This window comes from Python bivittatus, unplaced genomic scaffold (genome assembly GCF_059951505.1).
Source record: "Python bivittatus isolate LINGU-HERP-01145 unplaced genomic scaffold, Pbiv_v1 ctg000340_np1212, whole genome shotgun sequence".
NCBI lineage: Eukaryota > Metazoa > Chordata > Lepidosauria > Squamata > Pythonidae > Python > Python bivittatus.
In genome coordinates this window covers 7,786,633-7,814,430 of record NW_028277056.1, presented here as the reverse complement: position 1 = coordinate 7,814,430, position 27,798 = coordinate 7,786,633, and the positions used below count along the sequence as shown (strand labels likewise).

The following is a 27,798-nucleotide window of genomic DNA, read 5'->3' as shown; positions in this document are numbered from 1 at the left end:
AGAATTGCTCTGCTTGTTTCTTTTGCATTCTTTGGGTATACATGCAAGTAATTGTAAAGGCCAGAGATCTCATCTCTTATTAGGGCAGGGTTTCTCAACCTTGGTGACTTGAAGATGTGTGGACTGGCTGGCTGGCTGGCTGGCTGGCTGGCTGGCTGGCTGGGGAATTCTGGAAGTTGAAGTCCACACATCTTCAAGTCGCCAAAGTTGAGAAACCCTGTATTAGGGTGCTCAGCCACTTAATAACTCGAGCAGCTGCCCCCAGGGCTGACTGTTTGCTGGTTTAAGACCTGAGCCTAAGAATAAAGTGATGACAAGGCCTCTGACAATTTATCCTGCCCCCACCCAGGGAGGGGGTGCATCCAACGTATCATTCGTTTTTTGAAACAGTCAGATCAATCAATGCACTTCATTCAAAGCAAAAAACCAAATAACGTAATATAACATTCCAAGAGATCTTGTAGTATCTTGGGTGTCTCCATACATTTCTACTCACTAGGTTACTGATTTTAATGGGAAGAAAATAACAGAGAATAGTTGGCATGGATATTGTAAGAAGAAAATGGGAAAGGAGACAACTCAGCAGTCTGTCCCCAGGACTCTCAGAGTCTAAAAAAGGCCTTTGGTGGGTGAGTATTTAGAGGTAGTATTTAGATGATGGGAAGAAAGGTGGTCTTCTCCTGTCCCACCTACCCCATCCCTCCTTTCGTATCACCTGCAATTATTGTTCAAGCTCATCTGATTTTCTGGATAGCTTATTGATCCTACATAGTGAATTAGAGTTGCCATAAACAGTGTCTTGAGCCTGTGTATATGCCAGGAACGTCAGGCCTGAAGGGACCTAAGGCTGCTATGGAGCGACTGTGAAGCAGAAACCATAATTAGTGAGAGCGTTACAGCCCAAAACCAACCAGCCAGGAAAGACGAAGGCCCAATGCTTTGGAGCACTTTTATTAGCCATGCTGTATCAGTGCTCCAAAAATCTGGATGTCCTAGAAGGCAGCAAAGGAAACCAGAAAGCTCTCATTCTTCTCTGCCATCTGGTGGTCCTCTGGAATTTTGCAGTCCAGAGACTAGAAGCCTAACTTGTATAGTCTTTCCTGCTGAGACATGCCCAGCATCATATGAAGAGGCAGAGTTGATGCAATCATCATCATGGAAATCTTCCAACCTGTATTCCAGCTTGTCACTCTGGCCACATAGAGAAGGCATAGGCCACCTTTCCCAGATGCAGAACAGCCTGTTGCATTCCAGGTATGGTTATACTATACCACCAATATCCTCAGCTTTGGCAAAGCTAGCTGAGATTATTTAGAGGATTTTTTTGGTGCCTTCAAGTCAGTGTTGATTCCTAGTGACTGCCTGGACAAATCCCTGCAGTTTTCTTGGCAAGATTTCAGAAGCGGTTTCCCACTGCCTCCTACCTAGGGTTGAGAGCGGGTGACTGGCCCAAGGTCACCCAGCTGGCTTCATGCCCAAGGCAGGACTAGAACTCATGGTTTCCCAAGTCCTAGTCTGATGCCCTAACCACTACACCAAACTGGGTCTCACTAAGAGCTATAGCTCAGCAAAATCTGAGACCCTGGTTTGTCTACCCCCTCGATTTCCCAGTCCTGGGATCACTTTGCTGGGACTCATACGGGGACAGTATCAGAGTTTGGCACAATTGACTATTTGCTGAAACCACAATCTAGCATGGGTTGACTTCTGGTTCACAAGTTCCACAGACTACTCATTCTGGGAACGCTGTAGACTGAGCCCCGTGAATAAGAGTAAGCAAATAGGGAACAGGGATAAGAAACTGTGCCCACTGAGAGCATCTTCTCCAAGGATGGTCCTGCAAAAATCTGGATCTATGGTTGACTTGCACCTCCAACAACCTGTTGTTGGCTCATATCCTCCTGCTGACAACAAGGAGATCGCCTTCCATTTCTCAACCTATTATTTTTCTAAACAGGTTCTGCCTGTCAGCCAGGATTCAGACATTCCATCAAAATGTGTCTCTTCCACTTACTCACTGCTGAGAGGTAATATCTTCTGCTGACATGCTTCCTCACTTTTATTTTAATGTTCAACAAAATATTAAAGCGCTAAAGGGTCCAAGCTTCTAAAGATTTTTTTCCCAGCTGCTTTGATGGGAAGTCAAAGGCATTCTTGCTGGCCTTTCATTTGCACCACAGCAGCAAGAAGGCAGAAGTAGGAATATTTTGCTTTAAAATGTTCACATTTCTGTTCTGTCATTAACTGCATCCTATCTGCAGCCCAAAATAAAACCTAGAGGTGGTTTGATGTTTTAAACTTCCCTCCTTTCTGATTTGATGCTGCATCAATATTACAGACGAATATCAAATGTCAGGAAAAATATATACATCGGGGATGGGCAATCTTTTGAGAGCTGGAGGTTCTGACGATCTGGGGCAGAGGTAAATACTACAGTTAGCATGACACATTATCCTCCACTTTCTAATGTGAAACCAGGACTTTTATTTGGGGAGGAAATATGTTTTTTTGAGAAACACTGCCCTACATTGTGTTGTGTTGGGAAGCTGAGTTGGGCATTCCCTCTGCAGTGCAGAGTGTAAAGGGAACCTCCATACCTCAAATCTCCCTTCCATCTACAGTATTTTGTGAGGAATGGCTTAAAGGAAAGGAAGGTAATATAAATACAGGATTAGAAGCAGCATTTATGAGAGAGTATATGGGTGTGTAGTGGGTGCTCTCCCATGGCCTTTTTTCCAAATGCTCCTGAATTGGGTTTGGGTTTTTAAAAAATTTTTTGGAGATAAGCTGCCCGCTCCTTCCAGTGCTCAGAGGAAAAAAAAAAACTTTCATTAAAATACCAAAGGGAACATTTGCAGGAGAGAAAAAGTGGCATGGGAAAATCTAAACGCTCCCCACCCATTTAATTCTGTCTGCAAGTTCTTTCTCATCTCCACATTGGACTTTCAGGAGTCCCATTGGCCTTGCGCTGATAGAAAATCTTCTGTAATGTAAGAGTACACTGCCTATTCCAATGATTTATATGTGCCAATGTTCTTCTTCAAAGCTCCATCATCCTTGTAAAGTGCTCAGGGCAGCAGATGTGTTGGGTCAGCAAAGGTAGAACCTGGGTTTGATCCTCCTAGTCCTTCTGGGCATCATTTCTCCCTTGCTTGAACCCTCTCAAACTCATTCAGCTGTGGGAGGGGGGAGAATTTCAGGGAGATGTTACTAGCAGGGGAAGGACTGAGTCACCCCTGATCTGCTGTATCCAGATGTGTTGGTATTGGGGAAGGTTATTTTGAGTAACTGCCTCTGTTTACATACCTTTCCAATTACATTGTCTCTTCCTTGGATGTTTTTTCCCCACCCCATTTTTGTTGTAAATTGTAGACTCCTAGAGGCAGGGAACAACTTATTTTTGTCATGTTCAGTGAAGCTATGTAAATAATAATTATGTTTGTTTCAGGTGCAATCAAGGTGTTGGTAATCATCTTTCAAGCCCCATTTGGTTCAGGACCTGGGTTTCTCAGAGACTCCCTTCTCCAGGCTGACTGTGCCTCATCTGATAAACTCTGAGAGAGATTGCTTGCTAAGGGTCTCCCCTGAGGGCACATCACTGGTGGGCCCCTCCCATTTTGTGGAACATCTGGCTCCAGATATCTGGACCACTCCCCTCCATTGGGCTTCCAAACATCCACAGAGACATGGCTGTTCAGGAGACCATTTGGAGAAGTTGAGGTTTAACCTACCCCAGTTTATTGGTACATCCAGCAGGTATTTGTCGTGATGAGAATTTTGATGACTATTATGCTTTTAATCCTGTTTCTGGTGGATGTAAGCTACTCAGAGCCCTTGGGAACTGAGTGGCCTAGAAGCCGTAGTAAATAAATAGTAAATAATTTTTTTTTCACAATCTACTTTCTAAGCCCTTGTGGATGGATGGTCAGGGGGTGGGAAGAACGGAATAGCCAGTTGGCTTGATATGATCTTGCGTTTAAAAACAGCATAAAGCCGTTTGCTCCATTTCTCCAATATTCCATAACTGAAGCCAGCAACAAAATATCACTCTTCATTGCATTATCTTTCTATGCCATCATTAACTTCTGGGAAAGTTGCTTCTCTCTCCAATTCCCTGGTGAGCTCATTAAACCAGTCATAAGGGCATGTGAGTTGCTCTCACCTCAAAGCTCAGGGTTTTTTGTTTGAGGAAGAGCCAGAGAAACACTGGATAAATTAATGCTATTAATTATGCCAAAAGCTTAATCCTTGTAAAGTTTTGGGTGCACCCTTTATCACCCCCAGAAAAAAAAAATTGCAGGTGATTATTATCTTTACATACACATGCAAACATAACCATCCAGCTGTTCCCTTTCAGGGTAGGCACAGTTTTAGGCACAGCCACTTTTCGTTCTTTGACAAATGTTCATTCCTCACAACAAACTACACACTAGCCTGCTATCTTTCTGGCAGGATTTGCACATCTTAACATTCCTCCATCCATTCTCCCATTTTTAGTAAAGATACTACCAGGGTACACAAATTCTAGTAAATTTATAAATTTAGTAAAGATACTACCAGGGTACACGTATTTATGTGCGGAATGAACACACCTCTACTATTACCACATCTCTACCAATACCATAAATGTTCTTTATATATTTATCCATAAATATACTCAACCACCAAGGGAACATAACCCCATCTCGTCTTACCCTGTGCTTAATGCTAAGCCATTAATTAAGCATTCAGTTTATTCTCTCAAATGCTTTACTTTAATCCCATTGAACGGTTTAAGGACAACCCATAGTTAAGAACGGAGCCTACTGTAGCAAAATTTGAGTTAAATACACAATTGAGTTCATTACACAATGCTGCTACTTCCACCCTATATCCATGCAAAACATCCCATAATTTGACGCTTCCCTTTATTTGATGCTTTCTTTAAGTCAACAAACATATAATAAACTTGGCTTCTCACATTTTTCAATGACCTGCTGAAGAGCAAAAATGAACACCTTCCCAGGCACACTTAACAAACTATCCCGTCTGCAGTTTTTGCAGTTTGCTATTTTTCCCTTTCTACAGAAGAACAACAACAGTGTTCTTCCTGTGCTCAGACACAGATGCAGGCTTCAGACACATAATAAACGCACTGGACAGCCGATCTGCAAGCAGAGCACTTCCATATTTTAATATTTCTCCCATTGTGGTTACCGCACCTGCAGCCTTAGCATCGTTTCACTAAGAAAATAGCTGCCAAAGACAGGTAGTCCTCAGGTTAAGAACAAGTTCCGTTCCCAAGGTCTGTCCATAAGTCGAATTTTATGTAAGCTGGAACAGTATTATTGTATAGTATTGAAGAAGAAGCATTGTGTAATGAACTCAAATCGTTATGTATTTAATTCACATTTTGCTACAGTAGGCTCCGTTCTTAACTGTGGGTTGTCCTTAAACTGGGCGTTCTTAACCCGGGGACTACCTGTACTTGCTATCTGTTGCCCAAGAGAGTAAGGTTGGATCTAATGGTCTTAAGGTAATTTATTATCCCCTCGCTTTTTGAGAGTTTCAGCAGGTACCAGCAGCCACCTGACCTTGGCTGATCTTGAAAAAAGCTAAGCACGTTTTGACCTAGTTACGACTTGGATGTGAGGCCATCAGGCAAGGCAAGCCACTTCCATATTGCTGCCGAGAAATCAACATAGACACATTTATGAAGTGACCAGGAGTTAACCTCAATTCAAGGGAGATTTTGCTTTTACTTTGATTACCTGGAAGAATGATGTTTGCTAAGTTCACATCCCCCAAAATGGAGTTTCTCAACTATCAAGAGCTGATCTGTAATTCAGATCTGTAATTTGAGGGTTGTGTTCTATCCAGGTCTTCTCAGAAGAGAACTTCCACAAGTTCTTCAAGTGCTGAAGACCACTCTGTGCATTTCCCCCCAAAACAAAGCATAGATGTCCTTCAAATTTATCAATTTGACAACGTTGGTTAGATTCAAAGTAAGCAACAATTTGGTTAACTATGTTTTGCTGAACAAGCCACAATTAGGGTTCATACATTAAGCCAAAATAAAGCAAATGCATTATGGTTTAGGGCAATGTGTAAAAATCCAACCAACCAGACTTCCTTCATACCTCATGCTATGCCATAATTTACTTAAACATAAGTTGCTGAATTAACCACAGTTGGCTTACCTTGTCATTAAGCTATAAACTATGGTTTACAACTCACAGTAAGGTGGGTTTGACTTAGCTTACTACAACCAAGCAAGTTTCATTATGGATTAACCCAGTATTTGAAGCCAGCCATTGACAAACATGGATTATCCTGTGTAATGCATGAAATGGACCTACATTAGTATAAGAGGTGCAACATTGCAGCTTGCACACAGTCCTGTCCCTTCCATCGGATATAGAGGTCCCAGTTTTACCGCCACTTAGCTGTAGAGTTTATTAGATAGTCCAGCCTCTTCCACAAGGTTGTTGTGAAGGTTCCTGCAGGAGGTGGGAGAACCCTGGACACTGCAATAAGCTTTGGAAGAAAAAGTTAATTAGACATGTAAATAAATTTGAGTAAAGTCTTCAAAGAGGAAGGGAAAAGAAAACAGATAGGCTTTTATACATTTCAGAGCAGTGTTTCTCGACCTCAGCAACTTTAAGGTGTGCGGACTTCAACTTCCACACACTTTAAAGTTGCTGAGGTCGACAAACACTGTTTCAGAGGGCAGCTGGGGCTACAACCAGGATATTCTCAACCTTCCCCCCCCCCCCGCCAATTCTTAGCAATAGCCATAATATTTTGGAAATCCTGAACAAAACGCTTTGCAATATCTGAAAGACTTTTGGGATCTCACTATTGGATGCTCCAAGGCCCTTCTACCGTCAGTAATTTTATATACCTTTCCCATCAACTGAGCTTCAGAGAATCCAGTCCAGAATGAAGCTGGCAAATTAAAACACGTCGGGATATTTCAATGTAGTCAAAGGCTGGAATCGCAACCGTTGCCTTTCTGATTACAGGTGATAAAATAGAACTGTTCTATCATTAGCTGCTAGTGCTGAGGATGATTGGTATGTCGTACCTTCTGGACAGTGTAACTGTGTTTTTTGCATTTTTATTTTATTTGTACCCTTTTCTCCCTGGGGAAGGAAGGAAAGGGAAATGCCAGGTGGCATTTGTAATATTCTGATCTCACCAACCAAGGTGAAGGTGCTGGACTGTCACCAGGGCCTGGTCCCCTCTCAGGAGCAGAATTTCCCTGGGTGACGTTGGAATAGTCTTAGCCCAACCTACCTTGCAGGGTTGTCATTGTTGTTGTGGAAAACTGGGAGAGGGGAGCGTTATTTATGCCACCTTGGGATCCTAAAGGAAAGATGGGACACCCGTGTAACGAACCGTTGCAACCATTAATGGATGCAACCAAGCAAAGGATGGTTTGTAAGCACGCATTTCAGCCCGGCCAGGGTATCGGGCTAACGTGGATAGTTCGCTTATTGTACGATGTGTCATGGAAACTCAGGAAATTGAATTCCATAAAGTATGCATAAATGGGTGAGCCACAGTCAGTGTGAGTCACAAGGATGGGAAAACAACATGGGCCCGAACTGCCAACACAGCAACAACCCTGCGAGGTTGGAAACGCTTGGAGTAATTTGCAGAAGACCATCTAATGAGCTTCATGGGACAAATGATACTATTAGAGCACCATTCCCCAGGCTGCATCTTTTGGATACGTATGGAAGCGCAATCCCAGTGGAAATTGGAGTAATTTGTGGATTCCTATCCAAAAAGTCATCTTGTAAGATAGGGTGGAACGACAAGCTTTTCCGGTAACCAGCATCCTTCTGCAAATGCACACGATACTGCGTGCGATCGTTATTTTTATTAAAAACATTACAAAAACACGCCGCAAAGGTTAAAAAACAAACAAACATGAAAATGTGCTCTACGCGGGGCTGCCCTTGAAGAGTATCCGGAAAGTTCAGCTGGTGCAAAATGTTCTAGTAGAACACACGTTACACCTCTGTTTCGTGCGCTGCATTGGGTACCGGTTTGCTTCTGGGTCCAATTCAAGGTGCTGGGATTGACCTTTAGAGCCCTTCATGGCACGGGGCTGGGTTACCTGAGGGATCGCCTCTCCCTGATTTCATCTGCCCATCCCAGCAGATCCAGCAGAGAGGGCATGTTATGGGTTCCATCGCCTAGGGCAGTGCTGTCCAAACTTGGCCACTTTAAGATGAGTGGACTTCAACTCCCAGAATTCCCCAGCCTTCCGGAGGTCCCTTAAGACCTGGTTATGCCAGCAGGCCTGAGCACCCCAGGGGACGGGGGCATTATTGAGGGGGCTCTCTTTTTTTTAACTTCCTTTTATCCTCTGTTTTATTTTGTTTTACATATATTTTAATGTATTTTACTGTTTTTAGCTTTGTTGTACACCTGTGGTGAGGTGGGCGGCTGTATAAATTGAATGAATGAATGAATGAATGAATGAATGAATGCCCCACATCTCATGAGACCCCATGTGAGATACTGGCCCTATTCATATTAAAAAAAGAGAGAGATGGGGACCATCTAGCTGCCCACGAGCTTGCCCTGAGCTCCACAGAGCAGCCTTCCTGGGCTCCTTACACTTCTAGGCCCTCCGGTCTCCCACGCTTCAACCCATCCCTGCACGTACTACTTGCCGAGAACAAAACCGTGTGAACCTGACCCTTTTGGAGCGGCCCTTCCCCTGTCCCTGGTGCTCCAGCCTTTTGAAGAAACTGGGAAAATAAATCACTTCTTGCGCGTGATAGACTGGCCAGGCCTCCGCCCAAAGGGCCACTCGTCCCAGAGCACCCCACCTTCCCAACTAGATGGAGAACGTCCAATAGAGAACGCCAAAATTCTCCCGGCCTGGCTTTGAGAAAAGAAGCCAAAGGGGTGGGTGGGGGGCTCCCAAAGGACCCTCATCTTTGAGACAACCAGGAACATCTCAGGGACAGGATGCTGCAAAGAAGCACCCCGAAACATTTATTGGGGACCCTCCACTTCCAAACAATGAACGGATTTTATTTATTTATAGTTCAAATTTGTCACCGCCCATCTTATGGTGAGGTGACTCTGGACGGTTTACAGCAAAAATAGAAGAAATATTGATTAAAATAGATAAATATTAATTGAACAATTGCAACATGTTCAAAACACACTTCCTTTATAATACTTCCAAGAGGCAGGTGTTAATTAGATGTTAATAAACTCAGGGCGCATTGGCCAAGGTGCCAGGTGGATCCTTTTCTCTTGGTGTCTTCTGAAAGTATTTGAAGTTAACCTTTCTGGATTTCTCACGGGAGCCAGGGAAGTGGCGTCTGCCATTTTAATGGGGGCCTTTGTGGGGTTTGCAACCAGGGTGGAAGGTGAAAAAACTCATTTCAGCCTAGTTCAGTGTTTCTCAATCTTAGCACCTTTAAGATATGTGAACTTCAACTCCCAGAATTCCCCAGCCAGCTACGTGTGAACTCAAACTCCTGGTAAAAAGTCTCACATTGATTATATATTTACTGAATGCTTCCCTCTGGAGCAGTGTTTCTGGACCTTAGCAACTTTAAAGACGTGTGGACTTCAACTCCCAGAATTCCCCAGCCAGCCATGCTGGCTGGGGAATTCTAGGAGTTGAAGTCCACATGTCTTAAAGTTGCTAAGGTCCAGAAACACTGGTCTAGTTTGATTCTTGGGGATTTGATGGATACATCCGTGTGGGTTTTCCACTGACAGGACAGAAACTGTTTCTCCTTGCCTTCTTCCCTGTCAAATTTATAGCCCTAGGATTTAAATGGATGGAGGGAAAAAGCAAAACGCCTCCTTTTAGTGCATTTAAGGTTTTTGTTCTAAGAACACACACAACTACTCAACCTTTCCTAGATTAGAGGTATTTTTCTGTTTGTAACATTGTATTAAAGGTTACAAATACGAAGGTAAAAGAGTAATGCAAACTAAGAGAAATATTAAAAAATGAAAAGAAAAAGTGCAGAGAAAAAAAAATATATAAAAGTGACTCCCTCCTCCCTCCAGAGAAGTATAAACAACTCTCCTCACTTAACACCTTCGCTAATATTTCAATAATAAAAAAAGGATCTCTTTTTCCCATTATTAGAGATAAGGTAAGATTAGACGTACTTTAAAGCCTCAACATTTCCAGTCTCCTTTGTTGGAAGGGGAGCATTGCAACCAAGATTTTGAATGCAGAAGCCCCCATTTCTCTGAACAAAATCTTCCTATTCCCCCTCCCTCCCCAAGTAGCATTGAGACTGATGAATTTAAATTTTGCAACGCTCCTGATCTGGATTAATCCAATTTCTACAGGTTGTTGGGCCGGCTTGTCCCAAAAAGGAGATCCCTTTGACGCCACAGAGGTGAACCAGGTTACTGACGCACTACTTCGGGCGGCCTGTTCACTTTATCAGATCCAATGCGAGTCGCCCGAGCTTGTAAAAACATAGCACGAGGCTTGGTTCTCCTCAGTCCTGTTTTAAGCGTCATTTCAGTCTCGTTCAACGGGGATTACACAGGAGCTTTGGTGGAAAAGAAGGGAGGCACCCCCTTCTCAGATGCAAGATCTCTCGAGATGCGGCGTCTGGATTTTAAACTGATTGTTTACCGAGTAGAAAAGTGACTCAGATCGGCTAATGACCCGATGCGTTTATTTCTATGTATGAGTCAAGCCACCAGCGACTGAGTCAGAAAGGAATTAAATCCTACCGCCGATCATCTCTGGTCTGTAATCCGGCCCTTAGGACAGACCTAATGAGAAGACACAGGGGATGTGAAAAAGAAAAAAGAAAAGGACTGACATAGATCTTATCGGCCATTATACGGTGGTACGGGAGGAAGAGTCCGTGTATAATCCTTAGGATTGTTGTAAAACCCAGAGAGAAAGAGGGAAGGTAAGAGTGCTTTTGAATCATTTTGGCAGAACAAGATGACTGCTTTATTTTATTCCATTTGGAAAAAGGCCTTGGAGTGGCTGCAGGAGAGGCGGAAAAAAAAAAAAGCAAAATGAATACGCGCTGTATTAAATGGCTCAAACCCTGCAAATGAACCACCACGTTAGTATACTTACACACACCAGCACCCCTGCTCTTCAGTTCGAGGCGAGGCCAGAAACTCTACAGGTTAACAGGGTCCTGTTGCAAAGATCTGAGTTTTGATGGGGTTTAAAACCCACGGGCTGGGTTAGCACAACACGTTAACCTACGGTTGACTTCACCCACTCGCCTTGGAGTTGCACAACACAGCGAATCATAAGCGGGCTGTGAATCCACGCCTAATCACAAACCACTCCACGTTTCAGCCTGGCAGTCTTCCTTTGCTTCAACACTCAGATCCAACAGCACAGCACTAATTGTGCTCGTCCTTGAACTGTGAATAGTTAGAAATAAAACGCCGCTCAAGGAAAACGGTCACCTAAGCAACACGAATACGCTCTTGTGGTGGTGGGGGGAGTCTACTTCAGGTTGAATTCTGTTTGGGGTGACCAAGATGGACCCCTCTGGGCAGTTTTGATGTGATGCTGACCTGGCTCGCTGCTTGGATGTGCTTGGGGTGGGGGATGAGTTTGAAACCACCCGCCCAGCTTAGCCTACAGTCCTGCCTTTTAAGGAATCTCAAAAATTGCAAACGAAACATCACCTTATGAGCATGGCTCACCCTCAGCAGCTGCTCCTGGTTTTCACTATGCCTGAACAGATCAAGCTTTGCTTCACTTGTGGGGAGCAAAAGGCAGCACCCCCCCCACCCCCATCAGATGCAATTTCTTTCTTTCAAAATAGCACCAAAGGCAGTTGCTGGGAGATGGGAAAAACTCGCCAGGACTCCATCCGGATGGGTGCTTGCTCCCAGATCTGCTCTGAAGTACCCATCCCATCAAAGAAAGCTTCAAGCACCCATGACTGAACTGAGTTGTAGCAGGTTTGGCTAAATCCCCGTGCCTCCCTTTGTGGAAGGTTGGACTCTACTAATAAGCAGTCCTAGTTTATGGATAGTCAATGGCGAACTGGGGCAGGACGGAGGTGTGAACTCAGAAACACCTGCTAGCAAGTCTCATATTGGTTATATATTTGCTGAATGTCTCCCTCTGGAGCAGCATTTCTCCACTTCGGCCACTTGAAGATAGGTGGACTTCAACTCCCAGAATTCCCCAGCCAGCATGGCTGGCTGGGGAATTCTGGGAGTTGAATTCCACCTCTTTTCAAGCGGCAAGGTTGAGGACTGCTCTGGATGGTTGCTCTACATACAAGATCACCATTTGCAACAGTAGTATTGCCACCAAGCAGCCCTGCAGGGTTGTTGTAAGGATGACACCCCCCCCAATCAGTTTAGCTCTTCCCATGCACGTTTAAGAGACGCCATGCATTGCCAGCCTGTAAATGCACAGCAGCTAGTATCCCTTGTTCAGCAGACACCCGAAAATCTTGCATAGAGCCCTCTCCTTTTACAATCTCGTGAGAAATCCTACTTGCCATTCGGGGGACCGGGGGCGGGGGGAGGCATTCGGCATTCAAAGCGCTTCTGGCCTGTAACGTTTACAGCCGTATCCACACAGGCGCGGCTTCTTTGCTCGCCTCACCCAGCAGCGGCAACCCAAGGTGGCAATCTAGGGTGGCTTCCCACATCAGCCCATCTGTGACGAAACACGCCAGCCCTGTTTACCGCTCCCGTGCTCGGAAACTTGATGGCGTGGGTTATGTTCTCTTCCCATCGTCAGCGCACGGGGCCTGGTGATTGCACAACCGCCCTACTGCAGTTGCATTTCTGCTGCCCTGCTTTCTGCATTTAACTGGGCGTCTAGGACACCCCCCCCCCCCGGCCTTGCTGGACGCAGAGAGCAGACTCGGCTTGTCATCTGCAACCGCTGCACGCACCCGATGGTCTCGTGGCCCGTCTTGTTCAACATGTGCATCATAGGGAAAGTTGGGGGGGGGGAGGGTGCTTACTGGTGTGACCTTTTGGACCAAAAAAGCCCAAGACTCGCATTACTGCTGCCTCCGAACCTGTTGGGAGAAATGAAAATGAGTGTTTTTCCCTTTCCAGCAGCTTCCTGCGCAAATAAACACCCCTGCGATTCAAAAGGCATTAAAAGATGGCATTCTGATTCAAAGCAGGAGCTTAACATTATATAACATTGCTTTCCCCACCTTTCAGAGGGGGACTATTTCCTATGCTAGCCCCCCCCCCACCCCCCATAACAGCCTTTAAAGAGCAGGAAACTTTCCTGCCCATGCAGCCCCTACATAAAATGACTTACCTCCATGTTTATTTGCAAAAGAAAATTGCCTACAGAAACTGAAGTGCAAGCAAAGAACCAATCGAAGGTCTGCACTGTTACGTTCAGGGCCCACAAGAAAACTTGCTGGCACTTCTCGCCCAAACACCAGGCAACAGAGAAACGGAAATTATCTATGGTCAGTCTCTGGAGAAATAGCAGTCAAGCAACACTGGCCAGCAGAGAAGCCTACGCTATGCAAAACTTTAGTGCAGCCAGCAATCAGCATGTTAAAAACCACCAATGTTCCAGCTTGCATCAATGCTGGTCTCAGCTCTTTATACTTGCAATTTCTCTACAAGCAACAACACACTCAAAGTCCTGTTTACTGTATCTCCCAAGGCAACACTTTTGTTGGTTCAGCAGCATTATTAGCTTACTCCTACAGAAACCTGATCACGTTAAGCCTTCTTCAAGTTTAATACCGGGTGACTTCATGGATACTTCTACATAGCTTTCTTGGCAACGTCTTTCCCAAGCTAACCTGCGCTTCCAGATGGCCTCCCACCCGAACACCAACCTTGTTTTCTCGGTATCAGCCAACTTTGCCCGTTATCATTGGCTGGGGCCAAAGGTACTCAAATGAATGTTGTGGCCTTTGATGAAGAACGTGCTCAATTATTTGCGCCATAAATCTCAGATTTAGCGGCGAGGGAGAGCGGGTGGGAAAAGATTTGGCAAATTGGAGCATCTAATTTCAAATCCGAGCCCCTTAATTTAGAGGGACATCCAATTAAGTTTATGTGTTCTTTGAAGCTGGCTCACACTAGTCTTTTGTGATCCCAGTAGGAAACAAAGTAGGTCCTACAAGCCTGACATAAGCTTCCATTCATATTACAACCTAATGTAAATGCACTTTTATCAAGAATAGACTTCTGCAGTCTAAGAAATGAGTTCCTTGAGGCCTGCTATATATGGATGTATATCTGTGTATGTGTGTGTGTGTACAAACACGCAGAGAGAATACTTTCAAAACAGTATGATGTTGCAGGTGGCAAAATGATTAAAGCTGCACAAATTAAGAAATGCTGCAATTAAGGGAAGATTACTATATAGAAATCCAGTTCTTGGTATACACCCCACTGGAGGCATATTAAATCACAGCACCCCCATTTCTCTCTGGTGGGCAATGGGAGACTATCGACTGTGATAGAAAACTATCGATTTCTTTAGCCCTGGTGAACTCTCAGACATTCAAGCAGGTAGGTAGCATGGGGCTGCTCAGTCAAGCAGGCAAGGTTAAATTAAAAAAAAAAAAAAAAAAATCTGGAAACGGAAGACGTAAGAGAAGTTCAGCTGGAAATTAAGTTCAACCATTCTTCAGTGGCCCTGACATAAAACCCAGCAGTGCTACAAAATGCAGAATTTCCCCCCCAACATTTCCAAAGCTAAGACTGCTAATGAAGTACAGTCACAGCAGAGGACCTCAGTGGGAGAAAAAAAAAGGGGGGGGGATGGTGGCAGGTTGGAAGAAGAAACCAGATTCAATGGAAGATGGTTTGTCTCAATAACTGGTTTACAGATGCTGCATAAGGCTGCAGCCCAGATGCAGGCTTAAGGCACGGCCACCTAAACAGATTGAACTGAAATCCTTAAGTGTGCCGTTCGTTTCTCCAACCACCAATACGTCCAGCTCAGACTTTGAAGACACCTCCCAGATGTTATTCCAGTATAACTGAAAGACCTACACAGGACCAGGTTGGGGTGCATTTTACAAGTGTTTCTTTTTTAAGTTGCTTATCTAGAGGACTAAGGAATATACTGGGCCAAGCCTTGAATGCACATCAGCCGAATACTATTTCTGCACTTTTCAGTGTTGGGAATTCCTCCTCATCTCTCGGGGCACCCCTCCCATCGTGGAGAAGTTGAATAAACCAAACGCTTAGGAAGATTTCGTTCAGGGCCTCTGGAGTCAACTCGCAACCAGCACCATCCTCCAGTCCTCCTTTCTCACTTTATTCTTTCCTGTACAGCAACTGTGACTGAAGTCGCAGATGGGCAGGGAATTACCCTTCTCGCTTGGCACTAAACTAGGAGGCAGATGAACCAACTTGGCGATGCAGAACATACCCCAGACACAATGACCAGTTCTGTCCCTGACTTTCCCCATTTTAAAGATGCCAGCTAAGAGGATTTGTTAATAGTGCAACCCCAAATCCCCAAAGACATTACAGACTTGCAAACAGACCATACCAGTTTACCTTGATCAGCATGTGGCTCTTAAGGCACTTTCATTGGGGTGCGCACATGCACACTCTCATTCAACCCTCGGTGGAAGTTTGGTGAAGGTGATTTTTATAGTGGAGCAACCCCAATCCTCCTTTAACTGAACTACATTTTTATCATTTGGGGCACGACTCCTGTAAGATGTAATGTGTGCAACACCCCGCTTCTGAGGATCACAGCTGTATCTACTGCCACGATTTTAACCACTCCAGGCAGCAGGTGATTATCCTCCCTCTTCATAGAAACAAAACCAGCCATTGCTCAGCCTTTTCAAATACTTACCATTCTCACCTAGGAAGGGGATGGCAGAGGTCCAAGGCAAGATTTAATTAGTAGAAAAACAGAATGTTCTTTTCACCCAGAGAGGAACATGATAACCCAGTCAGACTCCCAAGGCCTAAATAAATCATTTTTTGTCAAGAGTTAACAAAGCCTGACACTATCTATGTCAATGAATAAACATACTCCACGTGCGCTATCTGTAGAAAGAAGAGGTCCAAAAATATGTGTTACTCCATCTCAGTGTGCTAATTTTACACCACGGTTACAGTTTGCTGGATCAAAGGCTGAGAAGCATAATGTCACCCCTTCAGGATTCAGGAACAGCAGATAAATGTCCACTTGTGCAAACTATGGAGCATCACAGCCCTAGAGAGAAGGTGCTGTGGAAGTCACGTTTCACATCCTCTGCTCTCGTCACGCCTGAAAGAGAATGCAAATCTAAACATTTAGTATGGTCCGTTTCCACTCATGTCTTACTCCTGCAGAGATGTATGGAAGTTTCAGCCCCAAAGGATTTCAGGCCCCACTTTCCCCTTTCCTGCCCCAATGTTTCAGACCATCTGGGTGCCACAGACAGTAGTTTGCAGACATGTTCTGGTTCTTCTGCAAGCTTGCTTTTGGGGCTAAAGGTCTAATGCAGTGTTTCTCAATCTCGGCAACCTGAAGATGTGTGGACTTCAACTCCCAGAAATCCCCAGCCAGCCATGCTGGCTGGGGATTTCTGGGAGTTGAAGTCCACACATCTTCAGGTTGCCGAGATTGAGAAACACTGATCTAATGGAAGCAATTAAAAAATATGCATGGTATAAAACAGTGTTTCTGAACCTCAGCAACTTTAAGAGGTGTGGACTTCAACTCCCAGGGTTCCCCAGCCAGCATGCTGGCTGGAGAACCCTGGGAGTTGAAGTCCACACTTCTTAAAATTGCTGAGGTTCAGAAACACCGGTATAAATCATGGAGCACATCCCATCTTGTTTCCCTCAGTATCCATTCTACCTCTGACTTTCCCAAACTGACCAGGTCAGAGAGATGTTCACTGCCTTCAGGGGAATGTATTACGAACCCCGCCAAAAGGCAATCAGTGTAAGAGAGGCTCTGCTTCCTAGCAGGCTAGAGCTTGCTCTCCCATCTCCTCCACATTTCAAGCCAAAAGACATTATTTAAACACTTGCATAAGCCTTGAATCAGCTTTTTCTAACTTGGCATTCCTCCAGATGGGCTAGAATTGCCACTCCCAGAATTGGGAGCCAGTGCAGCACTGGGTTACAATGGTGGAAAAAAAAAAAAGGATTAAGAAATGCTTATGGAGAGGTGCCAATATTCCGTCAATTTTCTGAAAAAAGGCTCATTTATCCAGGAGGGAGCTTTCTGAGACACAGCAGCTCTAACCTCTGAGGTTATTCGGGGTTTTAATCTATGACTCTGTTTAGAATACAGTTCGGAATACATTATTTTAGGAGAAAGAGGGAGAAAGGAGTGTTTATCCATTCACTGGCTCAGCCCGCAAAGCGAGATGATAAAAGGAATCCTGCCCTATCAACTCCCACATTCAGTGTCCCAGATTGGCAGAGCAGCTGCATTTAAAAAGCTCGACGCCAACCACAGGAAGGTGACTGTGATGTCGCAGCAGCTGCATTGATGTTGGCTGTGATTCAGGAGGTAACTTCAAATTACCAAAACAAGCCGCATTGGATAGAATCGGTCTAGGATTTATCCCACCGTATTCTACATTGTGAAGGCTGTGGTTAAAATTAAAGCTTACATTTTACAATTTTAGGAATGCACAACTTTTTCTTTTACCAATCTAGCAGAAGAGAGATCCTTGCATTTCCCGTATAAGCCGAACAATGACCTATCTTGTTTAATACAAGGACTTCAGACAAGCTTAACTGCTCAAAAGAAGAAATGAAAAATGCCTTTGGTAAGCTCCAAAAGGGTGAACATCCTGCAAAGAAAAATGTAGAACAAAAATATTAAAATTCTGTAATTTCGTTCATCAGATTTTTTTAAAAAACAGATTATATCCAAGATATTCTATGGTAATCTAAAGGATTTACAGTCTGAGTAAACATGCAACAAAAGTTACTACAGTATTTTGATCGTTTCCACTTACCTTCCTGCATCTAAGCCCTTGTCATTTGGGACTGCCAGATGAACGTTTAAAGATTTGTTAGTAAGGATTAAGCAGTTTGTTAATATTTATTAAGCCTTCCTTGGAACAAGCTTCATTTTAGGTTTCACAGAGGCAGCCATGCAGAACTAGGGAAAAGATTTGTAACTGCCTTCTTATGGGATCCTTCTCAACTTCCCAGGCGAGCCGAACGGCCCCAGGATTTCTCCTATCCATCCATGAACTAGATCCAACTCATTTTAGATTTTTTTCCCCAAGATCAACTGGAATAATGATCACCGAGAGCTGCAAATGACCCAGCGAATGGAGTATATCTCACTCGGCGCCATCATAAAACTACAATCCTGTATATATTGATGCAGAAAAAAACCTCATGAAATTCAGCAAGAATTTAATCCCAGGAAATGTAGATGAGTTCTAGATTCTCCCAACTCACTGTCTTGGACAGACGTTTAAAAATCCATTTTTATTTATTTTAATCCCTGCCATAATCCAAAACACTCTTGCTGTGTTTCTTATTTATCCTAAGCTTGGTCTTGAATAAATGCAGTGCTTTTTTGGGACATTCCTGCAACAGTTAATTTGAAAAGTTATTGAGACTGACTGGGTCCTGGCCCCGCTGGCACTTCCTAAGCCTGGTTGAGATGGGTGGCTGTACAGATTGATTATAAATAAATAAACTAAATAAAAACAAAGCCCCTGAAGACCTGGATGTTCCCTCCGGCGTGAGGCCTGGAGGCTGGGTGAGCCCATCGGCAACATTTTTCTTATCATGGTCATGATAAGATTGGGTTAGACTGCCCCGGGTGCCGTTGTTGTTGTTATTATTGTTTATTTGGGTTTTATTCTATGTTTACCACCCAGAATTGCAACTGCAAAATGGGCTGGTATATAAATGGCCATCATAAATAAATACTTCTTAATTTATTTCCTTCGTACCCCACCCACTTCTGCAGCAGCCCAAGGCTCCCATCACAACAACCCAGCGAGGTAGGCTCAAAGGGGGGGAGTTACTCCACTCTAGCATGGCCCCCGCCAGAGGAGCAATGCTCCACATCCCATCATCCACAGCCGCGGATCCTTCCTCTGAGAAAAGCGTCGCCCTGAGCTTAGGCGCAAGCGGCGAGAAGGGCGCGGCGGGGATCGAACGCAGAGCCTTTCGATCTGCGAAGAACGAGCTCGCCGCGGGGCTACGGGCGAGCCGTCGACCGAAGGCGCGCGTGGAACCCCTAAGAATGAGGTGGAGAGAAGACGCGCGCCCGGGACCCGACTGCAGGCTACCATAGCAACGCGCCAGCCCTTTCCAAACCCGCGCGCGCCTCTTTCTCAGGACCTGCAAAGGGGAGGGGGAAGACAGAGAGGAGGAATTACGAAACGCAATTGAGGAGTTTTGGCCCTCGCACCCACCGCCGAAGGCCAAGCGCGCTTTTTCCCCCTGGGAGAAACCAGTCGGCACACTCACCCCCTTTCCTTCCTACGCCGACCTACGAAGCACGGCTTCCCCGGGCCTCTTCTCCGCTCTTCAGGAGTCCCGCCGCGAAGTCTACGACTGCCACCAGCTGCCACTGCTTGGGCTAATATGGCCGCTCGAAGAGCGGGCTCGCTTCTAGAGCAGAAGGCTCTCCCTCCGTCCGCGTCTTTGTGGTATTTTCTCCCTCTGAGGTTGCGCGGCGCGGAGCTTGATGGGCGCTGTAGTTCTCATCGCGCTCAGAAACCCTAATCAGCCTGCCTGGCGGATCGCTCCTCGAAACTCTATATCCCAGAAACCCACGTGGCAGAGGAGCGCCCCTCTACGGGAAGCCAATGAAAAGGCCCGCTCGCTTTGGCTTCCCTCCCGCCGCCTGTTCCCTCCTCCCCGAACCTTCAGAAGGATGATGTAATGGCAAAGCGGGCAAAAGGGCGGAGCGCTTCTCCTTGCGCTGCAATTCATTGTGCCGTATCCCAGTCCGGGGCCGCCTTCTTCCCGGCTCCTGCTGCTTCCAGTAAGCGGGGCAGCGGCTGCAACTAACTCCCGAGCAAAGGGGGCGGGAGTGGGTGGGTTGGTGGGGAGGGGAAAAGGGGGGGAGAGCAAAAAAGAGAGCCCCGACCCCCAGTCCAGAGTTTGCATCCTAAGGAAGCGGCTCCAAGCTTTCCCCCGTGTCTGAGTGACTTGCTTTCAAACCTGGCTTCTCCGTTTCTATTCTTTGCAAAGGGGCAGGGAGCGGCAGTGCCCAACCAGGTGAGTGGCGTCGCCCCCTGGACGGACGGACGGATGGATGGATGGATGGATGGACGGGGCTCTGGCCTTCCTTTCTCTCTCTGGTTTTTAAATCAACTTGGCTGTCTGGGGCTGCGAAGCCTACCTCTGCTGGCGTCGCAGCGGGGGAAGCTTTGTCTCCTCCGGGTTCTCGGACGCGGGATCGCCCCAAAGTCGTAGAAGTCGTGGGAATATTCAGGCTGGTGCCCCCCATTCCTTGGGTTTCGGAGCAGTGCCCCTTCCTCAGCTTCTCAGCCCGGAGTTCATCCGAGCATTGCTCCTTCCTTCCTTCCTTCCTTCCTTCCTTCCTTCCTTCCTTCCTTCCTTCCTTCCTTCCTTCCTTCCTTCCTTCCTTCCTTCCTTCCTTCCTTCCTTCCTTCCTTCCTTCCTTCCTTCCTTCCTTCCTTCCTTACTTCCTTCCTTCCTTCCTTCCTTCCTTCCTTCCTTCCTTCCTTCCTTCCTTCCTTCTCCTCCTCCTCCTCCTCCTCCTCCTCCTGATTTTTTTTTTTTTTGGAAACCTTTTTCTGGCTGGGAAGGAGATGCGCGGGCAGAATCCCTACCGAGGGGGACTTGGCTGCAGAAAGCGCATCGGGCGGCGTTTCCTTCTCGACTCCCTCCCTCTTTCTTTTCCCTTCCAGATGCTGGGGTGGGAGCGTCTGGGCCGCTGGAGGAACGAACGGATGGCGGTATGGATTGCTGGGTGGGGATGGGGGGGGGGGGGAAGAAGGGAGAAAATGACACCTTGGATGACTTGTTGGGGGAAACGGGTGTGAATTTATGGCACCTTATAGAGCCTGCTCCTGGTCGGTCTTCTGTTCTTCTCCATCCTTTCATTGTTTGCTGCTTTGATGTCGGAAATCTTCCTAAACGGGAAGGTTGTGGTTTTCCTTTCCCTCCTTCTCCAGAGGTGACAGAAGTCAGAGTCACACTGGTAGACGTGTGAGGTTTTCTTTTTTAAAAAAAATCAGCTTCTTCAGCAGCTCCCTGTTGCAAGTTTGCCTACTCTGGAGTAAAGCCCAGTGAGTTCGGTGGAGCTTAAGGAGCTGTCTTTAGCTCGCTTGGTTGGAGTAGGTCTCGCCTTTGGTCTTTACTCAAGTGATCTCACCTTCTGTCTTCTCAAGGAGGCTACAGTTGTAGGAATACTTAGCCATAAAGAGACCCCTGCGAATATGATGGGATTTGGCTTTACTAAGGTTGACTTGGAAGGTACCTTTTGACTTGAGTGTATTAAAAAGGTTGCAGTCCAACATGCATTCCTTACAGAGGAAATTTCAGGAAATGTAGAGGTTTCTGCTCCTGAGGGAGCCAGCTTTGCAGATGTCTGAAGGATGGTCAAAAGTCTCCCTCCCCCCCCTCCTCTCTCTCTCTTCAGTTTTGCAAATATTCTTCTCTCCCCCTCCAACTTTGGTTGGTTTCCAGTTGACCCTGTGCAAATAATAAATTGGCAGTGAAGGAGCTATGCCGGTACATTGGGTGGTTCCCTTCTTTTGGTGAAAGGCCATCCGATGCAGTTCACCGAAATTGGCCACCAGTTCTTAAACTGCTAAGGGGGACTTTGAAGAGACAGGCTTTGCTGAGGAGAGAAGAGCAAACATTGACAGAGCGAAGCACAGAATTGCTTGGTTTCTTAAAACAGCCCAGGGAAATTCTCAGTGGATCTTTTCATTCTGTTAGAAAGAGCCTTGAGTTTCTCAAAGCTGGCAGCTGTGATCTGAACACTCTTGGTTAACTTGGAAGGAATTGCTCTGCGTTCAGTACAACTTCTAAGAATTGCAGAGTGTTTCAGCAGGGGTGTCTTGATGTCTTTGAGGGGCTCAGAAATCCTGGTGTCAGACAGCATAACCTGTCTTTCTGATAGGGCTGAATTTTAGGAAGGGATATTTTAGGTTTTCCGGTGTCACATAAAAAGGGGTAGGTATTTCAGAATATAAAATGGGTCTCTTTAGATAGTAGGATTCCCCCCCCCCCTTTCTCTCCTATGGAATGAGATGCTGCTTGAAATCACAGAAGAGAGGAATTATTGTTTCCCTCCACTTAGAACTCTGCACTGTGCTTGGGTTAGGAAACTTGAAATGGGAATGCTCAATTTTGGCTCAGCCAAATTCCCTGACTGGGTGTTCAGCAGTTGCACACCAGTGCTGGTGGTGCTAGGTGTCTTCTTTGCAAGCTGATTAATCATACTTGTATCAGAGGCTGTGAATGCAATAAAGAACTTAAAACCTTATGCACCCTGCAAGCTGTGTTGGTTTGACACAGCTTTCTCCCACCAAGGCAGCTTCCAGATGTGTAAATTTCAGTTTCCAAGATTCTCAGCTTTTGCTGTGATGTCTGGAGAATAATGGGAGTTGAACTCCATGCATCTGGAGAACAGCTCATTTGGGCAAGGTCAGCCTAAGAATGTTTTTCTTCTGCCAGCCCAAGGGGTGAGTAACATCTAAACTGGCCCTGTTATCCGTCAGTCAAGTGAAATCAGCGTTCTTGGGACCAAGTCATAAATACATTTCAGACTCTATCCTGAAAGTTGGGAAGAGGGAAGGGCTTTAGTAAACTGGGAAGTTCCCTTTTTCATAGGTGGATGGTTTACTTGTGCTCCCCTAACACCTTTTTAATTTCCCACAATAACCCTGTGGTCTCTCTCTTGTGCTTGTGGGAAATTAAAACAGTAGCTCTTCAGATTTAAGGCTGAGGGCACCCCTCAGCAATGGACTTTGCAGGGGTGCAGGAACCCAAAGGCGGATTGTGACGCTAGGTTTGGAAAGTTGACTCAGCACCCTATTCTATTGCAAGTTGGTCCCATTGATTTCAGTAGACTGAGCCTACTTGAGTGACAATACTTTAAGATGTGTGATTCCAGACTTCTTGGGGTAAAGCTGGAAAGGCTGAAATCTTAGGAAGTGTAGACCATACCAAGCAAGGTGAAAGACTATGCCGAATGAGGTGACAGCATAGACTATGCCGAGCGAGGTGGGCCCAGGGGTCTGACTTGTTCTAATGCACCTCTCAGTGCTCTTCTCTTGCTGACGTTTAAAATGTCTGATCCTCAGGGAAGAAACTTTTGCCTTTCAAAAAAGACCTTTGCTGCTTTTATACTTTAATAAAGAAAAAAGTTCATGGGCAGATAAGTTCCTTTCATTCTCTGGGCTAACACGGCCACTTTTCATCCTCTAGTTAAGTATATCCTGGTCTGGAGCCAAAGTTAGAATCCATTTCACTGGGAACCAGTGTAGCTTTTCACACTGTGTCTTTAGGACCAACGCCCAGGAGTTCTGCTCCCCATAACTACTTGGAAGGGGGGATGATTCAGCAAGAATGAGGAGGCAAACAGGATTTTACTAACCTGCCTTCTGCCCCATATCTTGCGATGAAATGCAAGGGTCAAATCAAAGCTCTCTCTGGAAAAACAAATCATGTTTATTCAGAGTGGAAGACTCTGCAGCCTTACCTCAGGAGTAGAAATGCATAGGGCAGTGGGGTGTTGTGTAATCCGCAGTTTGTGGAATTACTTGGCATTGGTCCCTGAGCCAAGTTCCTTTGCTGTGTGAGGATAGTTGGAATCGAATCCATGTACCCAACGCCGATCCCTTCCAGCTGCTGCTTCTTGTTATGACCGCAGAGATTTATTTGTGTGTTTCCCTTGTGTAACTGACATTGTTTTGTCCCTTGGCAAACTTCTCATGGGTGGGTTGGGGGGGGGGAATGGCATGACACGAGAGCTGGGTGAACAAAGACATCCCCTTTTCTTTGACATCCCCAAATTTGTAAACACTGCCACAATGGCCCCCGAAGCTAATCTTGTGTTACATGCAGTTTGATATCATGTTGATCTCGTATGTGTCATTCCTGTGAGCTAAAAAGTGCTTCTTTCATTTATATGAGATCTGATCTCTTTTCCTTCCTCCCTTATTGTCCTTAAAGAAGAACAATAAAGCCTCAGTCCCGAGTCTTCCCTAGATTTTTTTTTTCTTACTGTGCTTAGAATTTTTTTTTTTAATTCCCCCTCCCTGCCGAAGGACAGAATTGGGAAATGTTACTCCAAAACTGCATTATGACAGCTTGCTTGACAAATTGACAATATGTGAGCATGAGAAAACTATGTGAGGACTTTAGGAAAAAGGGTGTGTTAGAGTGTCAGATCCAAATGTGTGGAGCAGATATGGTTTGTATACTTGCTTAATGTTGTTCCTGTTTCTGCAGTCCTGCGTGCTGGTTTCTTTCAGAACGTCCATCCTCTTTCTTAGACCTTAAGGATAGGTCACAGTATTGCATTATTGATGAAGAAAGTTATGTACTCTCTTTAGTTCATCTAGGTTATATCCCACTAAATTCAGTGGGATTCAATTCAAGTAATCAGGATAGGATTGATGGTCAGATAATAATAAGGGAGGAAAACCTACCTACTTTGATCCATTGAACCCAAGAACTAGGTTTTTGGGTAAGAATCTGGCTTAAGAGTATATCTGGATACCCTTTTTTTTAGTCCCATTAAAATGTGTGTACATCGGCATGATTAGAGTCATCTGATGCTTGTTAAAGGCACCCTTGCATTGAGTTCAACTCCTGCCAACTCCATTGATACAACATGCAGCTTCCAGTTTAATGGATGGTCTTGGGGGCCCTTGGCAGTTTCCCATCCAAGTACTACCAGGGCTGGGTTTAGGAGCTTGTTTAATCATGGTCTGCTTTAATGTCTGGTAGTCACTGTGATTTCAGATGTCTTGATTCTGGAGTCTTTTCTACCTGATTGTGAAGTTGAATCAGCGTTCCTCTTTGGAAACAATCCAGATGAATTTTATTGAGGCCGGTTCCATGAAGTTTGATGAGAACCTTTTCGTATCTCAGCATTTCATTTTGGAGCCATATCATTAATATGTCAGCAATTTAGAGCTCTTTAGAACATTTGAGAGAAATGCAAAAAACGTTGTAGGGGCCATTGATAGCCCCTTCAAATCTGCTCTGAGTTTTCTAAGGGTAAAATTCCAATGAAACACGAATCCTTTGGAGGATGAGAAAAATATCCCAGAGGCTGTTTTGCAAAATCAAGCAAGCTTACTTTTTCTTTTCCTTGTCTAGAACTAGCATCTAGAGTTACAGTGATCAGACTGAAAAAATGTTTTGAAGTATCAATCTAAAGGTGACTTCTTACTCTTGCTTAAGTGTGAGGTTAAATGGTTGAGTTGTGCAGTAATTAAGAGGTTGACAGGATTGGATTCACTTTAATTGTAAACCAGAATGTCAATATAGAAATGTTTAGCCAATCAAGTCAAGTGAGGAGCAGTTGTTGAATTTATTTCATCTACTGGCTGGTGGGCTGGAAATGTTTGCGTGTAGAACCAAAGAACAAAAAGTTTCTGCACAGGAGAGATATATCAAGTCTTTTCAGAGAAAGCAAATGAGAGCAAATATTTTGGAAGAACGCATGAACATTTGCTGCAATCTGGAGGATCCGGCATCAGCCTGTCTTGGTGAATATGAAGTTTCTGCCATTGCATTCTCTTCAATTAATGTGACTACTTTAATAGCAAAATGATCTTTTTCCAGGAACTACATTTTGTTGATTATTCTACTTAACCCACAGCTGGGTTTGAAGCTTGTTTATTTCAGTGGCATAGTGGAAAAGTTAAACTATATGTAATGTCTGTTCCAGCAGAAATCAGCATGGGTTCCTGCAATTATGGGGTTGGCAGAACTTGAGGAGTTGGCTTGTGGTTCTGTGTAGAGCATTCCCTGATGATAATCTTAACTGCACAGACTGAAAACTGGGCGGCTGTTGCAAGACGTTGGCTAGACAGGCACGAGGTCAACAGGTCACTTAAGGATGGTCAACAGGTATCTGGAGAAAAAGCCATCTTGGAATCTAGATAGGACCATTGTGTAACTTTTTGCACGTTGGCCAACAAATTGCATCGTTCCGACTATCAGGCCAAAGTGTTCAAGACAGGAGTTACAGCCCAACACGTTTGGAAAGCATCAGGCTGGCAAGCCTGTATATGAAGTGTGCTGGCTAGAACAGGATGCATCTTCCAAAAGGAACCGTTAGCTCAGAATCTGGTGGAACTGCTCCTTCTGTGATTTGGTAATTGTGGGGATGTGAATACAAAGTCAAATCACCCCAAGACCTTTCTCCAGTGGCTTTGAGGTTACACTTCTGAGACCATTTTTCTATGTCCTGTGACTATGGCATCTGCCCCTCTCTACATGCATTTCATTTTATTGCTCTGATTGCTAAAATAGGGACTGGTTTTTGTCATATTAGAACAGCTGGATTCTTGTACTGGACAATTCTCTTGTTCTTGGGTGCAGACCAGGAGGGCATTTCTGTGACTGATGCCTTTCTGACTACAGCTCTTCAGTTTCATGAGCTTCAAGTTGTGCCGGTCTAGACTTTAAGGCTAGTTTGGAATGGTCTAGAGAAGCCCCAAGGCCAAAGATTTTCCGGACCTTCTGGAGAACATTTGAAATTGGCTTTCTCTTTGAGTACGTGAATGGTAATTGTAATTCAGTGGGCAACCCTGAATTTGTACCCTTAATTTTTTTTCATTTCCCTTTCCTTTGCTGTGGTTCTGGTGTCCCTCCTGCAGCTTCATTTCCAGCCCCCACAACCCTTTTTCATTTGCAGCCAGCCACGGTGACCCTGAGCGTGCTTCAACAGAGCAAATCTATTGAGTAAGTCTGTGCTAGTGGTACATGTTTTCTTTCGCTGTGCTTTTTCAGCGATGGATGACCCTTTAGAAAAAAAAAACCAAATCAAACCAGACAGGGCTCCTTATCATACTTGGAGTTCCCTTGTGAAAGTTTGTCGTCTTTGCTGATGCAGCAAAACCACGAGGTTTTCCGAGCTGGCTGACATTTCGTTTGGATCCAGCAAAGCCGTAAGGGCAAGGATTTCAACAAGTTGCTGTGTCACGTGAAATCTTTTTTTTTTTTTTTAATCTGTAAATGAAAACTGATTCCACTTCATTTTATTCATGAGTCTGCTGCTTAGTTGGGAGCCAGGAAATAGAAGAGCTGCCTTGTATTCAGGAGGCCCAGTCTAATTCCACAGGAGTCTGATACTTGCCTTCATTTTGGGAGACCATCAAGGAAGTCCGATTCCGTAGTGGAAAACTACAAAAGTTCTGCACCTACTCTTACCATATTGTCTTTCCTAACTGGCTTTTCCTAGTCCTGGGCAGGAATTCCTTTTCCGTCAGATGCTACCTGAAAAGACTTGGATGTTTTTCTAGAGGTTGGACTTACCCTATGACTTCTGTGGAGCTGTTGTTTCTTCTATACCATCACCACCTTTGACCAAAGCCTGGTGGTTGCATCAGGTATGAACCCTGCATTTCTCTGATGCTCAGTGCCCCACTAGATATATTTAAGACACTCATCGCACACTTTAGAAGCCATCTTTCACTGTTGCTCCCCAGCAGAAGATATTTAAGATATGCTACCCATAATTCAGGAAGTCATCTAGTAATTCTACTGGTCCCCGAAAGCCCAATTTTCCATCAGTTTGTCTAAATTCCTTTTATGGTGGTTGTGGCCATTGCCACACCTGGTGGCAGCTAATCCACCAGTTTACCTCTGTACTATATAAAGAAATTCTGAATGTCCATGCACTTAATTTTAGCTGCTGACCCCACATTCTAACACTGT

At 45.0% G+C, this 27,798-nt stretch overlaps 1 protein-coding gene across 6 annotated transcripts in view; it reads left to right on the top strand.

The window, feature by feature from the left end:
• The first annotated feature begins 19,866 nt into the window (after positions 1-19,866).
• The window catches only part of RAB30 (RAB30, member RAS oncogene family), a 50,647-nt gene continuing 42,715 nt past the window's right edge, over positions 19,867-27,798 (top strand). Inside the window, exons 1-2 of one of the 6 annotated variants that reach the window (XM_088140507.1) lie at positions 19,867-19,906; positions 20,116-20,142. The gene's annotated coding sequence lies outside the window, so the exon portion shown is untranslated. Of the gene's footprint in view, positions 19,907-19,975; positions 20,143-20,723; positions 20,847-27,448; positions 27,471-27,798 lie in introns of those variants that run through there. The other 5 variants (XM_088140511.1, XM_088140513.1, XM_088140506.1 and 2 more) reach the window with 5 other exon arrangements.